This window comes from Mustela erminea, chromosome 1 (assembly GCF_009829155.1).
Source record: "Mustela erminea isolate mMusErm1 chromosome 1, mMusErm1.Pri, whole genome shotgun sequence".
NCBI classification, from domain to species: Eukaryota; Metazoa; Chordata; class Mammalia; order Carnivora; family Mustelidae; genus Mustela; species Mustela erminea.
The window spans coordinates 207,375,125-207,397,523 of record NC_045614.1 but is presented as its reverse complement, the minus strand read 5'-3'; the positions used below and the strand labels follow the sequence as shown (position 1 = coordinate 207,397,523).

Below are 22,399 nucleotides of genomic sequence, written 5' to 3'. Positions count from 1 at the left end.
TAAATTGTAACCTAATAATTTTAGATACAATTAATCTTGGTTGCTAGAAAGTGGTACATACCTCGGTATTGAAACCTGTTCAATAAGGGTAGAATTTAAACCTAAGCTTCCCTGTGAATTCTCCCTTTACCTAATAATTTTTACCAATTCTTTCCTAATGAGGTTAATCATCTACTCGTATGCACTGCCTAAGCTGGTCATTATTCAGGGCTTCCAACAGAGATTCTGAAAACCTCCTGGAGACATTCTGTGAGCTGACATAGGGTCATTATTGTTATTATTTTTTTTTCCCTGTGCTCCTTGAGTGTGGTGCTCTCAGCTGTCTTGGAAGGGGAGAGTCATTAGATTTCACGGGCTTCCCAGGAATAGCATCGTGTTCGAGATACCAGCGAGCCTGCCTTCTCTCCTCTGTCCCCTTAAATGAACTTCTTTCCTGTACTTGGCAGTTCTTTCCTCGTCTTTAGAATATCCTTTGGCATTCCTGTTCTCAAATTGGGAAAAATAAATTTAGTCCCACTCCCTGCGGCTTGGAGCATCTGAAAAGGCAGGAAGGTGTGGATATTTACAAGAAATAGATCAGCGTGTAATAGTCTAAAATGGACAAGTCAATGTGACTTCTTACTTGGGCGTTTGCAGAACGATGCAGGTTGCCTCTGCCAGCTGTCTCTTACCAGAAGAATTTTCAGAACCATGTGGCCTGGGTGAATGCTATGTTACTGATACAAAGCACAGCTATGATTATGCCCAGCGGAGGAAAATAATCCCTCCATTTCGTTGTCTGTGCGGACCTCTTTTAAGTTATTGGGTTGACCCATCTGAATTGCCAAACTGAGCTGCTGCAAGGGCAGTTTCGTTTCAAGAGAACCTCTCTGCTGAGTTGTTAGGCAAGGGAACTAGTGTCTGCATTAGGAAAGGCACGGGATGGCCGTGCTTTAGGGATACGGGGCATCCTTTTTTCATTTGAACCTGTCTCTTCCAGTTAGTGTTCGCTTAGTTGACACTTGGTCGTTGCGTCACTAGCTTTCAGAAAGTATCTAGAGCAAAACTGGTTGCCTAGCAACCTGCTCCAGCCCAGGAGGGTTGGAGAATGGGTCAGTGATTAACAATTATGTACAATCAAGTTTACAAATGCAGAACAGCCTGCAACATTCGCGCTCTGACCACCAGAAAGTCTTTGCGTGCCGCTGGCCGGGCGTGTGGCTGTTGTATGTGAATTTATTGCAGCCGTGGTCTGGACCTTATGCTTGCGATCCAGAAACACTTTGCTCCGGACGGGAAGAGGTGGGTGGTGGTGGCCCTCTGTACACTGATGCATTTCGCGGAAGCATCTGACACCCGTCATTCCGTCGGCTGCCTATCTGCACACTCATCCCCTTGGAAAGTGAAAAGAGAAAAATGAAGAATTTGGGTATTTATGAATGTTGTCATCTCAACACACTTGGCCCCCATTAGTGAGTCTGTCATTTGCCCAAGAACAAGTACACACGAAATGACTGACAATGGCTCTCTCAGCCCGAATCCCTCTTTCCAGAATTACGAATGCTGCGCAAATGTTCTTCTTGAAATGGCCCCAGCGTTTAATCGTTTCTCTTCTTTCCGTTCCAGCAAAAGAGAAGACAAATTTTGCCTAATCCAGTCCTTACTTAATCTTTCTGTCAGCACAAATATCGATGGTGTAAATCCTGAAAACGGCAGTAAAGCTAGGAGGCATTTTTATAACTCTGGCAAAGCTAATAATGCACATTTCTTTGTTGAGAATCATTGAGTTTAATTGGCTAATCAATTTTTAGGCCCTTTCCATTTGTATTTTGTTTAATCAACAAAAATAAATCGCCCTGCCAACCTTGAGAGCTCCAAGTCGGAGAACAGTGGCAAACACTTCGTTGGTCCCGCCAAAAGTGCTTTCCAACAGAAACGTCTTAATTGAAGAGGATTTATATTCAGAAGCGCGGATGTTTTATCATTTGTCTGAAGAAGGAAAAAGCTGCGTAAGCAAGCAGTATGCAGCCGTTTTAGGCATTGTTTCTGACATTTATCTACTCTCTTTATCCCTCAGACGTTTCTGTATAAACGACCTTCCCTAGTCCTCCTCGCTTCCCATGCAGGCTCCGTGTCCTGAAGTAGTAGCGGTCAGGTGCTTTCCAGAACTTCCGGGCCGTTTTTGCCCAGAGCACTTCGAGAACCGAGGTCTTTGCTCCTTCCTCCTGGATTTTACTCTTCCCCTGACTCCTGTCTCTGGGCCTCTGATGGGAAATGGCTGACTTCACGGTGCTCGAAGACAGGCCCCTTTCACCTTCCCCCTCTGGGAAGTGGGCCCTGCCTTGCTTTGTGGACGGGAAGACCTTGGGGGCCGTGGCTGGCTGTGGGGTCTTGGTATGTGGGGGTGGGGGGGGCTTTGATCAGGGGTAGGTGACAAGCTTTCCCGAAAGTGGCAAGAATTCAGGGTTTGCTTTTGCTGCCTTCTCTGCAGTCCGGGCAGGGAGAAGAGATAACCAGAAGCAACATTGGTTTCATGCCTATGTGATGTGTTCCCCTTTCTTAACAGCCCAGTGTGGTAGCTTCGCCCCTTAGGTTTACACGAGGTTCCAAGGACGTCCGTAACAGCTCGTGTGTGGAGTGGCTGCACCTGCCATCTGTTTCCAGTTGTCTTCCCACTTCACTGGCTGCTGGAAGTTGGAACACCCCCTCCAACCCCCCCCAACCCCCGCCAAGTATCACTAACCCTGGGTTTCCCCGGCAGGGATGCTGGGATGCAAGTACCATATAGCACGATGGTGGCCACGGTTTGTAGCCGATTATTGCGTGTCTGTCAGTGTTTCAAGAACTTCACGTGTACTCATTCATTTGATCCCACTGCCTATTAGCTACTGCTACCCTCGTCTTACGGATGGGGCACGGAGTAGTTGGGGGATGGACTCTAGGTCCCTGGCTAATCGTTGGGGACAACGGGATTTACATCTGGGTAATCTGACCCAGCGCGCCTGCACACAGGGGTCCTCCGTCCCCTGGACATACCCTGGTCCGTTCAGTGTCCTCGTGCCTCGCGCGCAGGGAGGAAGGAGCTGAGATGAAAGACGGGAGAGTGGGGTGGTTTGATGTTCCTGGCTTTGGACTTTGTTTTGGACAGTGGGAGCCGTTGATTGGCCGTCTTGAATCTTGGATCATTCCTTCATCTTCAGCTGCTCTGCTACCTCTTCTCCATTCTGAGTTGCCTTTTAGTGCCTCTGCCAAGAGTGCCTCTCCGACTGATGGGAGGCCACGTGTTCCCCAGAGGCCACCAAGAAACCAGCATCATCCCGTTATCCTGTGGGCAAAAACCTTGAATAAACCCAGGGTCTGATACAATGCAGGGGAACAGCTTCTCCACGCTTCCTGTAAGTCGCTGGTTCTGGGAAGCCAGCGGATGGGTGGAAACCCAGCAGCCCTGCCGTGCGCTGGGCTTCGGCTGCTCCCTTTGCAGCCCCAAGCCGCAGCATCTTAGGGTACCTGGATTCGGGCGATCCCTGTATCAAGGAGGCCCGTTGGAAGCACCATCATAGTCGGTTGGAGCGGGAAGGCCCGCACAGGTCGGATCGTTTACAGCCCCGATGAGGATCCTACCCGCCGAGAACAGTTTCTGACGCCGAGCCCTGTCCAAAGTATTTCACATAAATTAATCATGAATTTTCCATCCCATTAGGGAGAGGCTGCCATCCTCATTCTATAGAGGAGAAAATCTGCAGTGTAAAATGTGCACGTGTATTGTAATTTTAGGAACATTAACATACAAAACACAGCTTCGAATCGCGGACATATGGTGCTTGGCTTGTGGGCTGGTGGAGCCGATGTTTGGCTGCTCTGCGGGGCTCAGATGCCTCCTTATTAGACGGGCCTTGGAAGCTAGCTTAAATGGGCAGGGCAATACCGTTGCCAGCATTTATTGAGTTCTTACTGTATGCCAGGCACTATATTAAGAACTTGGCCTTTTTTTCCCAATCCTCACAGAAAGGGAGCTACTAGAATTATAATCATACCTGATATATACATGAGGAAACTAAGTCAGAAGGGTCGTTTAACTCGCCCAAGTCAGTACATGATGAGACCAGGAGTCAGTTGAGGCCTCTGAGCTCAGGCCCCTGGTACAGGGGGTGGGGGTGTGGAGAGGATGGTGGCCTGGGGAAGGGGCACAGCCCTAGGGCCCCATGTAGTTTAGAGGCTGTGTGATCCCGATCAGGGATCCTTGCCCATGTGGCTTGTCACTGTCTTGGGGCCTCTTCTGTGCTGTGGAATCGGAGGTTGATTTCCTCAGTCTTTTGTGGGCTTCTGTTCATTTCTGGCCACGACCATCCCAGTAGAGAAGAAAATTGAGAAGAACTCTGATACAAATTATAAAGCATCCCTGGGAAGGCATTCCGATTATTGGATGTACATTTCCTCATTGACCCCCATGGCAGCCCTGTGGGGTTCGTACCCAATGGCTGTCTCCATTAGGGGAACAGTGCCCCCTCCCCCAAGGTAAGGGCTGACTCCACGTAGAGGGGATGGGTCGTCCCCTGGCCTTGGGATGGTCATCAGCTCTGCGAGTCTGCTGCTTTTCCCCTCCTGCTTTGCCGCCCCGACTCCTGCTCTCCTGTGCCTCAGTGTCCCCAGCTTTTCAGAAGAAAATGAGATTTTCCCCAGCCCCTTACTGTTTTTGCTTTTGCTAGTGCTTCCCGAACACCTGCTGGGCTGATGAGCTTTTGAAATGTCACTTGGCTGTTGGGCGGGTGCACACCATCCCAGCTGCCTCTGAGGAGGGGGTGGTGGCGGTGGGGGTGGGGGTTGGTGGCTCCTCCCACAGCCCACACAGGTCCCATCGTCCACCTGGTCATTTTCTTCTGGCCAGAGAGAGGCTGCTTCTCTGTGTTTCTCTGTGTTTCTCTGACAGCACTTGGCTCTGTATGTCGGGGGTCAGCTTCTGAGAATACAACTAAATTACTGACCTTTTCCTTCCTGGAGTTTGCTTTCCAGAAAAAAATGCATGTCTCCCTTTATATATAATTGTGGATGTAAATTCGGGATTTTCACTGGCACTGTCACATGCAGAGCCTCCTTAGCCATATCCTACCTACCCTGTTCATCCCACGCAACCGGGCTTAAACATTGGGTTTTCCTTTCTCTCCCACTACTCAGTTGCAGGCAAGTACGGGAAATTAAATTTGTGATTTTCTGCCTTCCTTCTCTTTCCACTGTGGTCCGTCAGAGGCCCGGTGGGAAAAGATGCGGCCGACTCAGAGAGCTGAGAGAAGAGGGTTGGATGTGGCTGTCGCACAGGGTCAGGGAGCAGAGCGGGGAGTCAGGTCCTGGGGTGACCCGAAGAGGCCCCTCTGTCCCCATCCGTTCAGGCTGCTGTGACAGGATGCCACGGACTGGCAAACGTACACATGACAGAGATTGATTTCTCCTACTTCTGGAGCCTGGGACGTCCTAGACATTGAAGGCACTGCAGACTGGGTATCTGGTGATGGGCCACTTGTGGGTTTAAAGATGGCTGTCCCCTCATGGCAGAAGGGGTGAGGGAGCTCTCTGGGGTCCCCCCCTTTACAAATGATTTTATGTGAGAGAGAGAGGGAGCACAAGCTGGGGGAGGGGCAGAGGGAGAGGGAGAAGTAGGCTCCCTGCTGAGCAGGGAGCCTGAAGCTGGGCTTGATCCCAGGATCCTGAGATCATGACCTGAGCCGAAGGCAGATGCTCAACCCACTGAGCCACCCAGACATCCTTCTGGGGTCCCTTTTATCAGGGTAGGAATCTCATTCATGGGGGCCTCACCCTCATGACCTAATCACCCCAAGACCCTACCTCCTAATACTACCATATTGGGGTGCAGGTTTCAACCTGTGACTTTGGGGGATGTATTCAGTCAATGGTACTCTGCAGCCACCAGAACTAAGGATGAGGGAGAGAGTTGCTGAGCAAAGCTGTGAGCTGTGGTGGAGAGACCTCCAGGGACCCTGCGGGGAGGAAGCAGGGGATACGTGCTCCTTCTTCCCTCCTCCTCCTCTCCTGGCTTCTGCCGGTTACCTGCCGCAGGGCCGGAGGGCAGGGGCACCCGGCTGATGCAGACCCTGGAGGTCAGCCTCCCAGGGCACAGAATGGTGGAAAAAAGATGGGACCCAGCCAGACAGTACGGAGCACGTGACCCTTCAGATTCTTCAGTACCTTTTATCCAGTAGATGACACTTTCCAAACTGCAAAGAAACAGCTTTGTCATCTTTAAATGCTCTCCTTGGGGGATCCGGCATCCACGAAACTGCTTAGCTTGTGCTCTGGGTGTTTTGTAATCCTGTCCCGGATTGGAAACTTCCTGTTTTTATTCAGATGCTTTTAAATCGAGGCTTTTAGGTTTTTCTTTCTGTCTTTCTTTTGTTTTCCTTTTTCCTATTTTATTTCTGTGCCTATTACTACAAGGCTGCTTCGAAAGGCTTCAGTGCGCCTCCTGATGAGGACTCCATGTCCATGGTGTCACAGGGAATTCTATATATGTATTACTCCCATGGGGGTCATGTTCATGTACTTTTCTCTTATATGAGAGCGGGATGTATGGAAATGGGCATTTCCAGATTTTGGCAAAACAGAGGTTGTAGGTGGGGAAGCAGCTGGGCAATCAGAGGGTGTTGGGCAGTGTCAGGGGTGTTGGGCATTGTTAGGGACGGAGAGGCAGCGGGCGGAGCCGACACACCTGGCGTGGCCCTCGGGGGTCTGGGATCTGCTCCTGGCTCCCGCTTGCACCTTGGGACCTCGGATACCATCCCTGGGTGCAGCGTCTCTATTACAAGGTGGCGCTACTGTCACTGACAGTGACCCTTTCCCTAAGCAACTTAGGTCAGGGTCCTCTGAGCCCCCTCTTTGATTAGACCTGGACCTTGCAGGGTCCCTGTCCTGTCTTGGCTTGCCCAACTCAGTCGTAACAAGATTCCTACTAAGTCAGCTTAGAATCCCGCACCCTTGTGTGTGACCACCTGGGTAGGCAGTATCTGGTCACCCCAGGCAGCCTTCCGCAGGAATCCTGTTTCCTGTGGCTTTAGTAACCCAGCCTTGCCATGTCCTCTGAGTCGTGATCCCCTCACTCTGCTGGTTTGTCATCCCCGGGCGTCCTTGCTGCATTCAGAGTGAGCGCCATCCCTCCTCTGAATAAAGTCTTCCTTCCCATTTCTTAGCAAACATCAGATTTTTTTTTTTTTTAAAACGTTACGCCCCACAAAACCTTGGAATTGTTTGGGGTCCTCCAGAACTTCCAGTCCAGCCCACCCAGCACCGAGAGCCAGGTGGGGCCGGCTGCGAGGCACCTGCTCAGCCGCTTGGGGGCGGGTGCTCCTTGCTAAGAAGCCTGGCTTCAGTCTCAAGTTCGAAACTCGCCTTCCTTTTTGCTCCTTGATTTCAGTTCTGCTTTTTGTTTCCTCCCTCCTTAAAGGAAGAAAGGTACTTCTTCTTTTTAAAAAATTAACATATCATGTACTATTTGTCCCAGGGGTACAGGTCTGTGAATCATCAGGCTTACACAAATCACAGCACTCACCATAGCACATACCCTCCCCAATGTGCATCACCCAGCCACCCTCTCCCTCCCCCATCCCCTAGCAGCTCTCAGTTTGTTTCCTGAGATTGAGAGTCTCTTATGTTTGTCTCCCTCTCTGGTTTTGTCTTGTTTCCTTTTTCCCTCTCTTCCCCTATGAGCCTCTGTCTTGTTTCTCAAATTACTCCTGTCAGTAAGATCATGTGATAATTTTCTTTCTCTGATTGACTTATTTCATTTAGCATAATACCCTCTAGTTGCATCCACATCATTTCAAATGGCAAGATTTCATTTTTGATGGCTGCATAGTATTCCCCCCCACCCCCACATCTTCTTTATCCATTCATCCGTTGATGGACATCTGGGTTCATTCCATAGTTTGGCTATTGTGGACATTGCTGCTATAAACATTCAGGTGCATATGCCCCTTCAGATCACTACATCTGTATCTTTAGGGTAAATACCCAGTAGTGCGATTGCTGGGTCATAGGGTAGCTCTATTTTCAACTTTTTGGGGAACCTCCATTCTGTTTTCCAGAGTGGCTGCACCAGCGGGCATTCCCACCAACAGTGTAGGAAGGTTCCCCTAAGAAAGGAGCTTCTTAAAGTAACCATGTTAATGGAAATAATGGTACAACCGGAGCGATATTGACCTTCCTGTTTCTTGACCAGCATCCTGAGCCCAGGTGGAACTGTGTCACGGACACATGGATATTATTACTGTAGGAGGGTTTTCGAGGGGGCTGTCCCTGGGGGTTGGGTCTGTGTACACTCTGTCTTTGTCTTTGTTATAAAATCCTGGAGGCTCTGGTCCTCTGCTTCTAATTTTGAGTGCCCTGCTTTTCCCCTCGACTGTGCGTTCTTGTTGCTGCCTTGTTGGCTACAGTTTTATAAATGACATGCTTCTTTTTCTTGCATGGGATAAAGTGCATGGGCTTTGGGAAAGCTGTTGGCCACTCAGAAGTATTTTTTTTTTTCTATTTCCAGATGGCTGTGTTCCAGATATTAACATTCTCAGAAGCCTGACATCCGCACGGTGAGCAGTTTATACTCTCCTCAATGCTCTGAAGGACTTTCTAGGTGCATCATGGGTATATCAGTACGTTTGCTTTTTCATTTATTTGTTTATCATAGGGACCTAAATCTGTGCCCGGCATTTGTGGATTTTCACTGCTTCTTCTTTCTGCCTCCCCTTATTTATGGGTGTCTTTGAGAAACAGGGGCTTCTTTCGGATCGAAACAACCAAAGTCCTGGCCTTGAAGAAGAATTTTAAGATGTGGATTTAAAAAGAAAATCAGATTTATTTTTAAATATTTCCCTATGACTCTGAAAAGATAGGTTTCTTTTAGTTATGCCTCGACACACTATGATCACATACAAAAGAAAAGTAGTTCATTTCCTAATGTCACTGAATATGCACATTCAGATTTCCCTGATTGTTGGATAAAGTAGTTTTTCACAGTTAGTTAAAAATCCTGTAGTCAGTAGAAGACTTAAAGTCAGTCCACACATGGCACTGGGTTGATAGTCTCTTTAGTTTCTTTTAATACATAAATTTCCTGTCCCTGTTTTGTTCTCTCCGACAGTATATTTGGTCAAGAAGCTGGCTTTTTTGTCCTGTGTCATTGCCACAATGTAGACCCTGTGGCCAGCTCGGCATCTCTGTGTGGTCATTGAACATGTTTTATTGTCTCCATAATGTCCTATAAACTAAAGGCTTTATTCGATTCAAGTTCGTATTTTTGGGCAAAAGTAGTTCATGAATGACTAATGTAACTTCATCAAGTGACATATTTTGTATCTTTCTAAAGTGTTAATATCGGCAGGTGCTATGAATGTGATCATCCCTTAGTAGGGGCCCCGGCAGCCACGGATGGCTCGCAGCGGATGCCTGCACCAGCTTTCATTTAAGGTGTTTCCAAAAAGGTGATAATCTCATTCCGTCATTTCTTCTGCATTTATTAGCTGGAACATTTTTATAAAGAATTTTAGTTCAGTCTTTTAAAAAAATTACCCCGTGGTATTGTTTGTATATAAAAGGCAATTAAATTTACCAGAATAATGAATCGATTCCATATTATCCTTCAAAGACGATCAGGAAATTTTTTCGAAAAAGACATTATTGCAAACTCTTGGTTTCTTTGCGTATTTGATACGGGCGTCAGGATTTGGTAGAAACAGTAATTCAAAAAAAAGCCTCTGTTCTTAAATGTATAAATCTACTTAATAAACAGTTCTGGGTAATAAAAGAAAGAAGGGTAGGGAAGATGTGGAGTGTAAAAGGAAGAAACAGGAATCTGGAAGCGTGATTGAATGAAGGTGAAAGTAGAATGAAAAATAAAGATGCAGGGGCGCCGGGTGGCTCAGTGGGTTCAGTGTCTGCCTTTGGCTCAGGTCATGATCCCGGAGTCCTGGGATTGAGCCCCACATCAGACTCTCTGCTCAGCAGGGACCTGCTTCCCCCTCTCCCTACCGCTCCCCCTGCTTGTACTCACTCTGTCAAATAAATAAATAAAAATCTTAAAATAAACAAAAAATAAAGATGCTAAAAAGGAGGAACAGAAGCCGGGGGGAAATGGAGTCGTCTGAGATACTCCAGGGCAGATAAATAGAAGGGGATTAATTTATTCAACAGATGCTTTTTTTTACCTCCTGCTGCATGCCTTTCTCAGTTCGAGACACCAAGGCCAGCCAAGGTCATAGCGCTGACCTAGTGCGTGTGAAGTCTGAAGTACAGCACAGCATGTGCGCTGCTGATTCATGCTTTGGGGGAGAAACCAAGCGAGCAAGGGCAGTACACCAGTCGTGGAGGTGGGGTGGGGGAATCGGACTGTGATTTCCATAAGATGATTAGGGAGGATCTCTCTGAGGACACACTTGAGCAAAGACAGGAGGGAGGCGAGGTTGGAAGCCAGGTGCCTTTTTGGGAGAGAGTGTTCCAGGCCGAGGCAAGAGAAGAGCAGAAGTCCTGAGTTTCAGGTGTGTTTGAGGAACAAAAGGAGCCCATTGCACCTGTTACAGCGTGAATGAGCAGGAGAGGACTAGGGGGTGACTAGGGAGGCGATGGGCAATGTGGGCGTGTGTATTGGGATCTAGATTCCATAGGGCCTTGCAGGCCCTTGTCAGGGTTTTGGGGACCATGGATGGACATGATCTCACTTAGTTTTTTAACATGAGAATACTGTTTGGGGGGAGAGGCAGGATCCATGGCAGAATTAGTAAAACCAATTAGCAGGTGGCTCTGACTAGAATCCTGGTGATGGAATTGGTGAAAAGCAGCCCAGTTCTTGCTACATTGTGAAGGGAGAGCTGATAGCATTTGCTGGTGGCTGGGGTGCGAGGTGTTAGGGGGAGGTGTCCAGAGAAGGAAGAGCCATACGTATTGCGGGAGGAGAGGTGACATTGGTGGACCTTGGCCACTCTAGGCTCCCTGGAGCCTCCCCGGCCGTTCAGCAGGTGGAGGAGTTCAAGGCCAACAGTGGGAAGACCTGCCTATGGATGGTCTTCATTCTTGAGTGCTGTGTGAGTTGCTGGACAGGGGGAGATGCTTGTATCTGAGAACAAAGATTGTGGCGGACCAGTTCCTACCTTGTGTGTCTGGACGTGGTTTTGATCTTGGAAAATTACTCCCGGGTAGGATGGGAAGAAGAGTGTGGGGGCTCAGTGTCTTCACAGGCGGGTTCAGATCACTCCTGTCTCGGCTTGTTGCCACCCCTTTCTTACCGGAGCCGTGGAAGGGCGTGGTTTCACTTCTCTTTCCCCGCACCCTGAGCACTACACTGGGGGAGGCAAAGTATAGCCCCTGGGCCTGCTTTTTTTTTGTTTATTAATTAAATTTAAAATTTTAATTCCAGCATTATTAACATGCATTGTTCTGTGAGTTTTAGTTATCCAGTGTAGTAGTGATCGGGGAGTTCCGTGCGTTACGCAGTGCTTGTCCTGCAAGTTCACCCCTTCCTCCCCATCACCTGCCCCCACCCTGCCCTCCCCCCCCTCGACTGTCAGTTTGTCTCTAGAGTTAAGAGTCTGTTTCTTGATTTCTCTCTTTCTCTTTTCTCCCTCTGCTTGTTTTGTTTCTTAAATTCCACCTATGAGTGGAACCCTATGACACTGGTCTTTCTTGGATTGACTTGTTTCACGTAGCTTTATGCTCTCTAGCTCCATCCGTGTCCTTGCTGATGGCAAGATTTCCTTCTTTTTTATGGTTGAGCAATACAGGTTCTAGACACCGAGTCTTCTCTACCCAGTCTTCAGTGCGATTGCTGGGTCGTAGGGGAGCTCTATTTGTAACTTTCTGAGGACCCTTCCTGCTGTCTTCCAGAGCGGCTGCACCAGGTGGCATTCCCACCAACGGGGTAAGAGGGTCCCTTTCTTGCACATCCTCTCCAACACTTGCTTCTTGTGTTTTTGATTTTTGCCATTCTGGCAGGTGTCAGTTGGAATGTCATTGTACTTTTGATCTGTAGTTCCCTGATGATGAATCCAGGGGCCTGTTTTCGTAAACAAATAAATGATTTATTTATTTGTTTATTTATTTGACAAAGAGAGAGAGCATAAGCAGGGGGAGTGGCAGGTAGAGGGAGAAGCAGGCTCCCAGCTCAGCAAGGACCCTGAGATCATGACCCGAGCCAAAGGCAGATGCTTAATCAACCAAGCCACTCATTAGTCCTGTAAATAAGCTTTTAAAGCCTCCATTCCTTTTCTTTTACTTTTGCTTTAAAAAGATTTTATTTATTTGAGAGTGAGTGAAAGTTATCACAGAGGGAGAAGGTAACTCACTGCTGAATAGAGAGCCCGATGTGGGGCTCGATCCCAGGATCCTGAGATCATGACCTGAGCTGAAGGCAGATGCTTAACTGACTGAGCCACCCAGGCGCCACCTTTTTTTGTTTCTTTAAAAGATTTATTTATTTAATTTCGAGAGAGAGAGAGCACATGTGCAAGTGGGGGGGCAGATTGGAGGGGGGTGGAGGGAATTCTCAAGCAGCCTCCTCACTGAGCGCAGAGCCCAACATGGGGCTCGATCTTCCGACCTTGAGATCATGACCTGAGCCGAAATCAAGAGTCAGCTGCTTAACCTACTGAGCCACCCAGGCGCCCCAGTAAATAAATTTTTATTGGAACACAGCTACACCTCTTCGTTACTAGTGTCTGTGGTTGAGTTAGTGCTATGTTGGGGGCAGAGTTGAGTAATTACCTGAACAAACCCTGAAATATTTACTATTGATTCTTCACAGAAAGCAAGGTTGCTGACCTGTGGACTAGAAAATAAATAAAAGATGAATAAGGCTATCAACATATGGATCGTGCGAAAAGCCTCCTTGCTCGTCACTGAAATGCCACTCAGCCTTAGTGTGTGTGAACGGGAAATTCTGTGGCTCACAAATTGTGGCTTAAAATTGTTCAAATCTTACTCTTTTTTTGTTCATTCTTCTGCAGGTTACATGACATTTTTACACTTCAAAGGAAATGTAATTCAGCATGTGTAGTTTCACGTTTAATAACGGTGTCATTTTACTGGACAGGATGAAAGTTAGTATTCAATTAATTATTAGTCCTGAATACTAGTGTTGAACACTTAGTACTCCCAGAGTTTAGCACTGAGTCCTGATTTGCTATGCCCTCTTGGATGGTAGAGGGCTTTCTCTTCCATATGAGTGTACAAGTGTGTGTGATTTTTTTTTTTTTTTTTTTGCCTTCCTATGATCAAGATTTCTCCATTGTTTCAGTAAATACCAAGGGTTCTCAAAATGAGTAGACTGGCATTTTCTCCCCCTAAATTGGACTCAGCTAGTTTTATCTAAGTTGTTCCTTTTGTCTTTCAGCTATATTGTATGCTACCTTATTGGGGAAGGCTGTGGAATTCTTGATGTTAAGGAAAAAAAAAAGAATGCAGTAGATTTAAAATATAAAGGACTTTTCTTTCTTAATTGCATCTTAATGTAATAAAAGCCAGAGAGTAATTATTAAAAATGATAGAAGAAAAGAATTAAAATAATAAAATCGCTTAGCAAAGATCCTGTTTCATAATGCATTCGGATATAATTGGTATCATAATGTGTAATTAACAATCTTCCTTTGAAGTCGGAAGCGTACGTTTGGGCAGGCAGGGACGTCTGAGGATGTGGTGACGTCTGAATTAGTTCTCACCACGGCTCTCCTGAATCTTGGCACAGATTGCAGCTTCTTGCTTCCTTCCTGCCTTGTTAGGTGCTTTTTGTGGGAGAGAGAGATGATAAGCTAAGGACTAGGACAGAGGGTCCCCTAACCCTTGACGGGCAGCCACCCACGATGGCCTGTGGTTAGTCGGGAGACAGAAGACAGGCTCCTGAGTACAGACTGTGGTTTTGGCTCAGACCACAGGGTAATTCCCTGGGGTAGATCAGACGGAGGACCCTCTTTGTCCTGGTGTCAGGTTGGCCTGGAGCTCATGCTTTCATCGGGCCGAGAAGCCTCCTCCTCCTCATTTTCTAGACCCACTCCCATCCTGGCCCCGTGGATCTTATGGCGGATGTGACCAAGAATAAAGAGTCTAAGGAAAAGCCCCCCGAGGAGGAAGAAGGGGAGGGTTAGGGATTCCCAGGCTCAGAGCCCGAACTTCACTTTCTCTGTTGCCCGCCTCCCCCGACCTGGCTCCGGCTGACTCCTTGAGGACTGGGAGACCAGAACACTCAAGGACGGAAATGAAAGTACTTGAGAAAACAGTCCAGGCCGATCTGAGCTTTTATTTGCTATTTCTTTGGTGGTAGAATCCTTTGCTCACCGGGCGCCACGTCTAGGCTTCTCAGGCAGTGGTGGTGGTGGTGGTGGTAGTTGCTCTTCGTCGCCCCCTGGTGGGCATTGTTGGCTCTGTGTGGTAAAGAGGCTGATGGCAAAACGTGTTTTGACATCTTCCCTGTGATGGGAAGGGGAGGCAACACTGCCCAGTACTTATTTGGAAGAGACAACCACTCGTCAGGGGGGTCCTCTTTGGAAATAGTGCTTTTAGAGTCTGGCGCATGTTTCTTGGAATACCTTCCTCAGTGGCAAGTCTTTCTTTTGGTTGGGGGGGGGTTGATTTTCAGTAAAATTCTTGAGAGCACACAAGCAGGGGGAGTGTCAGGCAGACGGAGAAGCAAACACCCCGCTGAGCAAGGAACCCAACATGGGGCACGATCCCAGGACCCTGTGACATGACCTGAGCTGAACTGAAGGCAGACGTTGAGCTGACGGAGCCACCCCGGCACCCCTCTCCGTTGGTGTCTACTTCTGTTCTCGTCTGCATAATGTCTGTCCACTGTCCACAGTATAATCAGAAGGGTCACAATGGCAATCGGATCTCATTACTCCTTTGCTTGGAACATCCAGTGGCTTTCTGCTAGCTCGGGTTTGAAAACCAGACTCCCCACATGGCTGCGTGGCCTCAAGTGGTTTGTCTCCCCCGCCCCCCATTGCCTTTTAACTTCGGGCCTTTCCCACACCTCCTTTCTGGGACTAGAATATAGCCAGCCTCAGGCCTTGCTCTGCATGCAGGGATGTACTCCTCTTCCAGCTGGCCTGGTCAGTCCTTGACTTCCTGCAGGGCTCTGCTCACGGGTCCCCTCGCCAGACAAGCCTCCCAGAGTGTCCAGTACGAAGTATCGTCCCCTCAGCCCACGGTGTCCCCAAGCTCCTCCTCTCCTCGCGTTACACTGCTCTAGCCTTGTCATGGTACCGGGGTGGGGGTGGGGCACTGGAACTCTGGCTCTTACTCACTGGCCTGTTTGTTCATGGCCTGTCCTTCCTTTCGAGCCAAGGAGGGCCAGGGTCCCTCGTGGCTCATGCCCTCAACGAGGCTGCCACAGCGCAGGCGCTGTCATTCCGAGATAAGTCAGCTACACGTGGTAAATTCTTCAGTTGGGGGATGTCTTCTAAGGAATTTCCCAAGATGACGACATTGAGGGAAGAGTTCAGATTCAGACATAGGTGTTCTGATTTCTCTTGATCACCGAACCAAGCCAAGCCGAACCAAGCCAGTGTCTTGATCAAACCTCATGTGTTGGAGGGGTCTGTGGTGGAGCAGCTCGTAACGCAGGGTGTGTATCCTGTGGTTTTAGAACTTAGCAGCCTCCGCCTGAAACCGCGGCACGGTACGGTTTCGCTTGGGTAACTAGGAGACTCTCTCTCGGGGTTTCTCAACCTCAGAGCTGTTCGCACTGGAGCTGGATGCTTTTTTGTGGACAGCACGCTGTTCTGGGGGATAGTTCGCAGCCCCCCCCATTCCCCTGCTCGGGCCTCTGTGACAGCACACCGCCCAAGCTGTGACGCGCAGAGTGTCACCAGATGTCGCCCAATATCCCTGGGGAAAGGGTAACAAAATGCCCCCGGTGAGGAACCACTAGTCTAGAAACACCCATGTACCCAAGATTCTACCATGAGTCTTTTGTAGCATCCTTTATCGTATACCCGTGAGTGTGGCTCAGATGGGAAATAGGACCGTGTTGTTCAGATGGGGTTTATGCCGACGATGGAAGTTTTGTTTCTAATCCGCATCTGCGATCTTCATTTCTTCGTTGTTATTGTCCCATTTATGAAATCCCTCCCCCAAACCCCACAAAGGAGAGGGGTGTTCTTTGCTAACACATTGTATGAGTTGGATACTTAAATCACAGACTTGGCTGGAAGGACTCTTGAAGGATCCTTGGGCGCTAAATGCCCAGTTAATGTCAATGTCCTCGTTATGTTGTTCATCTTTGTAATTTAAAGATCTTATTTATTTGAGAGAGAGAGGTAGAGAGAGCAGGAGGAAGGGCAGAGGGAGAGAACCTCCAGCAGGCTCTCTGCTGAGCACAGAGCCCAACACAGGGCTCCATCCCAGGACCCCAAGATCATGACCTGAGCTGAAACCAAGAGTCACCCACTCAACCAGCTGGGCCACCCGGGAGACCTTCATCTTTGAATTTTAAAGATGAGGAAAGTAAGGCCCAAGAAGGACAGTAATTTACCCAGGTTGTGGCAGTTGCAGAGCGATGCCCGCATGAGTGATTTTCGGGGAATTTTCGTGTACTTTTGCTTTCCGTGTGGGTTGATGTGGTGTGATTAGCAGAGCCCTCGGGGGTGGGGGTGGGGAGCTCTCACCTCCTCCTCTTCAGGATCCCTGCTGGAGCCCGAGCATCAAGGACCACCGTCCTAGGCGTGACCAGGATCTACCAGCAAAGTAGTTTTTAAAAAGATGATCCGGGTTGGGGGAGGTTAGGGGAGTCAGAGAAGGGGAGGGATAGGCCGTTAGCTCTGCAGGGGACATGGAAATGCAAAGGAAAGAAATAGGGAGGAGGAGGAAATCCTGAATAAAGGGAACCCAAGAGTCAGCCAAATGCCACGTGTGGGTCCTGTTAGCTTTTGATTTGAACAGACCCACTCTGTGTGCGTGTGCACATGCGCGCTTGCTTGTGTGTGTGTGTGTGTGTGTGTGTGTGTGTGTGAGAGAGAGAGAGAGAGAGAGAGAGAGAGAGAGAATATCACAGACGTTTAGAAACTAAATGGACAATTTGTAGCCCAGAGGAAAATTTGGCATAGAAATAATGTTGTGTTGATGTTTATGAAAAAGGTCCTCTTTTAACCATATATGAAGCATTCCTGGATGGCATGGTACAATATTGGAGATTTTCCCCAACATAAAGAATCCGGTGCGGGAGGGTTAGAGTGAAACAGGATTGAACAGTTGAAGTTGGGTTACAGGGACATGGGAATTATGTAACCATCATCAAAATGACCGTAGTAAACATTTTTTAAAAAATTGGAAGCGGATCAAACTTCAGTAAACTGCAAAGTTCTTTGCAGTCAAAAAATGTAAATACAGTAGGAGACCTTTGTCCATTTTGTCATCTTGTCTCCAAGACACTCTTCCAAGCCCAGCAGATGCTGCCAGTTTCGCTGGCAAAGTCCCTTATTCTGGAGCCACAGGGGGATGTGGGAGCCGGAGCTGTAGGAAGCTTGTCCTCACCAGGTGGACAGGGCGGCTGCCTCCGCGTCCTTTGTCACCGTCTGTGCCTGCAGTGTCCCCGGGGAGCAGTGGTGATGCAGGCTGGCCGGGTCTGAGGACCCAGAGAGGGTCCCGCAGGACCACCCAAGAGGGTCCCTGGCTTTATGCAGGATAGAAATCAAATGGGATCCGAGTGGGGGTGAGCACAGAGTTCACTGAAGACGCAGGGCAGGTGCGGAGCGTCTGAAAGACTCGGGAGGAGAGTGAGTGTCGTCTTTGCTTGGGCTCTGGGGTTTTCACTGAGGATTAAGGTCCAGTGTATGTGTCATTTCTGTGGACCAGTCCCACCCCCCCCAAATACTTTATTATTTAAATATCATATAAAGAATACATTTTTTTGGGGGGGGTAAAAACCATGCAGAGTGAAAATGAAAGTTCCTTTCCTACGTTTCCCCAGCAATTTCATTGCCCTTTCCAGAAATAACCATTTAGAATAAAGTGATGAGTATCTTTTTACGTTTTTTTCTTTTTTCTTTTTTTTTTTTCAAGATCTTTAAAATTTATTTATTTGGCAGAGAGAGATCACAAGTAGCCAGAGAGGCAGGCAGAGAGAGAGAGGAGGAAGCAGGCTCCCCGCTGAGCAGACAGCCCGATGCGGGGCTCGATCCCAGGACCCCGGGATCGTGACCTGAGCTGAAGGCAGAGGCTTTAACCCACTGAACCACCCAGGTGCCCCTAGGTCTTTTTTTCTTTTTTTTTTTTAATACTACATTCAAGACAAGGTTTTTATTTTATTTTTAAAAACTAAAAAAAAAAAAAAATTTAACAGTGCTAAAAACAAACAAACAAAACCTGAAGCAGTCACAGAAGTGGGGAGTGTAGTCCAAGAGTGCTTCTCCTCTGCCCCCGCCGCGAGCCTCCTGACAGATGCTCACTGTCCTGGAATTCTTTAGTCATCTTTCCTACAACCATAAGGATGTCAGGAAATCAACACTAACACGTGACTACCTCCTAATCCTCAGACCCCAGTAGACTGCGCCTGTCCTTGTCACGTCCTTTATAAGCTGAAGGATCCAGTTCCGGATTGTATGTTGCATTTCCTTGTCATGGCTCTGAGTACCTGTTATGAGCCATGCTCCATTGTAAACCCTTGGAATTTATCAGCAGAAGATACAGACAGAAATCTGTCCTTGTGAGGCTTGCGTCCTAGCAGGGGAGACAGAAGAACAGAAAACATGACAACAACTACTAAATCTAGTCGAGTGGCGGCAGGGGGCCAGATGCCCGGGTGGGAACTGCCCTGATGACGAGGGGCTTCTGGGCAAACACCAGGCAGAAGTGTGGGTTTCGAGAATGGATATTCTGGGAGTAGATAGGAAGAGTGGGTTAGGAGGCCGTGAGGAGGGGGCCGCCCCACTGTTTCTGAGTGAGGAGGCCCTGTACGGTGGGCCAGGTCGTTCCGTCTCAGAGGACAGATAATCCTGCACACCTCCATCCTTTTGGGCTATCTTTGTTTTCTTTTATTTTTAAAAATATTTCATTTACTTATTTGAGAGAGAGAGAGCATGAGAGGGGAGAGGTTAGAGGGAGAAGCAGACTCCCCGCCGAGGAGGGAGCCCGATGCCGGACTCGATTCCGGGACTCTGGGATCATGAGCTGAGACAAAGGCAGTTGCTTAACCAACTGAGCCACCCAGGCGCCCCTGTTTATTTTATTATTTTTTTTAAAAACAGATTTTATTTATGAGAGAAAGAGTATGCACAAGTGGGGGGAGGGGCAGAGGGAAAGAATCTCAAGCAGACTCTGTGCTGAGTGTGGAGCCCGACGTGACCCCATGACCCAGAGATTGTGACCTGAGCTGAAATCAAGAGTTGGGCACTCATCCAACTGTGCTCCCCTGGCCCCCTGGGCCATTTCTGTTTTAACCCATGGAAACTCCTCCGTTGTATGGCTGCTCCTTCCCTGCTTCTACCAACACTCTGTCTTGCCTCGATGAGTGATGCTTTGGACTGTGACTCTGTTTACCCTCTTGGCCATGTTCTTTCTGGTTCTAACTTTGCTTTTGGCCCATCTTGGTTCCTTCCTTGCTCATGGGCTTTGGCTTTTGCTTTATCTTTCTTAGGACATTCTGCCTTTTTCTTTTCTTTTTTTTAAAATTTATTCATTTGAGCTAGAGAGAGCATGAGCAGGGGAGGGGTAAAGGGAGAGGGAGAAGCCAGCTCCTTGCTGAGCTTGGAGCCCAACGTGGGGTTTGATCTCAGGACCCTAGGATCATGATTTGAGCCAAAGTCAGGTGCTTAACTCACTGAGCCAGCCAGGTGCCCCAGCACATTCTGCCTGTGAGGACTTGATGCAGCCCCTCTCCCCCAGCGGTGCTCACTCTGGATCCAGTATTGTTCTGGGCGCTAAGAGGTTCCTTGGTAAGGTAGTCATCAGTAGTAATCTTGGGCAATGGGTACCATTATTTTTCCCATTTTATGAATGGAAGAGTTGAAGTACAGAGAGAATCCGTAACTTGCCCACAGCCCCCCAGCTAGGAAGGGCTGGGGCTTAATCCCAGGCATTTGCTTCCAGCACGCAGGCTCTCACCTACTGGGTTATGGACACAGCTCCATACCTGACCTTTGCCCTGAACTTGAGCCCAGTCACTCCAGTCTGAGAGATGTGTGACAAGTAACCACGAACTTGGGGTCTTAACACACACTTATGATCCCACCGTTCCATGAGTCAGGAGTCTGGCACAGTGTAGAGGGTCTTAAGGCTGTGGTCAAGGTGTTGGCTGGCCGCATTCTCATCTGGAGGCTGGCCCGGGGAAGAAACCGCCTCCGAGCTCATGCACATGGTGAGCAGAATTCATTTTCTTGGGGTGGTGGGACCGAGGGCCCTGGGTTCTTACTGGCTCGTGGCTGGAGGCCACCCTCCCCTCCTAGCAGCCGTCCTCACTTCCTGCCACGTGGCCCCCTGTAGAGGCCGTTCACAGCCGGGCACTTGGCTTTCTAAGGCCCTGCCTGCTAAGACAGGATATTCTATAAGGAGACGCAATCGGGGTGACGTCCCATCGCCTTTGCTGTAAATGAAATGAAATGCAATGAAATGAAATGAAATTAAACTCAGAGGCCCTGCCCACAATTGAGGCAGGGGGGTTGTACAAAGGTCGGGGTGTCGGGGGTTCCCCGAGGATATTTCCTCCATAGAGCGGCTCACTGATCTCGGAACTTCAGCTTGAAACCAGACTCAACCATTTCTCCTCTTCCAACTCCCATATGTCTATTAGCATAACCCCTAGTCTTCCAGCCACCGGATTTGTATCCTGAGTGTTGGTGTTGACATCTGTTTTTGTCATTTTATTATCTGTTCACTTACTGAGTCCTTAAATTTTCCTTGAGAGGCCCTTTGAAATCTGTCTTCCTAAACCCTGACTTCCGTATCTCTCTGTCTCTGTGTGTCTGTCTGTCTGTCTGTCTCTCTCTCTCACACACACACACATACACCCCCACACACACACTGAGCTTCCCCAGAATCTGGTGTTAGCCTGATTGTCCAACCTTTTCCCGACGAGCAAGTTGTCTCATTCCCACATTTCTGCTTGGATAGTTCGGAGCTTGTCTGTCCCTCCAGGAGAATCCTCAGCAGCCCCTTCTGGTTAATGCTCAGAAGACACCCCCTCCCCCATCCCAAGCCTCCTTGATCATTCCTTTCTCTGAATTCACTTACACCTGGTTCTTTTCACCAATTCCCAGACCCCCACCCCGCCCTGCCATGTTGAAATCATCAAGGTCCCTCGAATTGGATTATTCAACCATGTATAGACTTGGCTAATAACTTCCTTATACACAGTACTTTTTTTTAAAATTAAAGTAATGTTGGGTGAATTATTGGAATTAAAAAATTCACGAGAAAAATATGATTTACTAAATGGAGCCTGCTCTTTGGCAGTCTGAGTCACCCAGCATGCGCGTCCCTTTTGGCTGGCAGTGTCGGTGGCCGGGCGTCCCAGCCAGCGGCAGGCGTGACTGATGGCCGGCGGTGGAAGGCCTGTGGCCCACTTGACTGGCCGCGCCTGCTGCCTGAGGCCTGATCTGTGCTCACCTCGGGGCTATAGATCAGCGCAGATGACGGGGTGAAATGCAGATGACAGGGTCTGTGCCAGCACGTGGGGCCTCCGCCTTCTCCATCTCGCACGCACCCTTTTTCTCACAAGTTCTCAGGTTAGCGTCTCGGCTTCATCGGCTTGTGGGTTGAGGAGGAGCTCTCCGATGATGTCCGAAGGCCCCGGGGATTGTTTCCATGGACTCTCAAGCAGGAGAGGCCCCCGTGATCCCCGGGGCCTCTTTGCGGCTCGGAGCTGCTCTCTGGGATGCCTGCTGTGTGTGCTCTGCACTTGGCAATGGCCCGGGAAGCAAGAGGCAGAGAGAAAGCACGCGTTCTGCCTTGAAGGAGCTTAGGTCTGGGTGGGAGGCAGGGGAGGAAGAGCTGCCCTGGTCACACAGGACCTGCTCCCCACAGAACATGAGGGGACCTCGCTGGACAAGTGTCTTAGGCTTGCTTCTCTGGAGTAGGAGAGAGTCCCTCTTGTTGGTGATGGGGACGTTGGGAGGGGTCCCTGTAAAAGGAGATCATTGCGGGGGATTATGATTCTTTCCTGGGCCGTGAAGTCGTCTGGGAAGGGGAGGGAATAGAGTCCTGTCTCTGGGTCATGACATCTGTTGGGGAGAAGGATAGAGATGTGCTGCAGGGCTCTGCGGCAGCCTTCTTGTGTGTATCCTTCCGACATCCATGAGATTCTGCTCCGAGGGGAGGGGCGAGGCCGGCGGGCTGGCAGTTGCTGCCTAATAGCAGATCCGCTGCCCAAAGGAAGACCCCCCGCCCCTGCCACACACTCCCCCAACCCCAGGCACCTTCCTTCTTCATCACAGCCTGCCGGACA

The 22,399-nt window shown here is 49.0% G+C and overlaps 1 protein-coding gene across 1 annotated transcript in view; it reads left to right on the top strand.

Annotated features, from left to right (window-relative positions):
* Window positions 1-22,399, top strand: part of TIAM1 (TIAM Rac1 associated GEF 1) — a 383,887-nt gene that overhangs the window by 70,799 nt on the left and 290,689 nt on the right. Inside the window, exon 2 of the mRNA XM_032353687.1 lies at window positions 8,519-8,567. The gene's annotated coding sequence lies outside the window, so the exon portion shown is untranslated. The remainder of the gene's footprint in view (window positions 1-8,518; window positions 8,568-22,399) is intronic.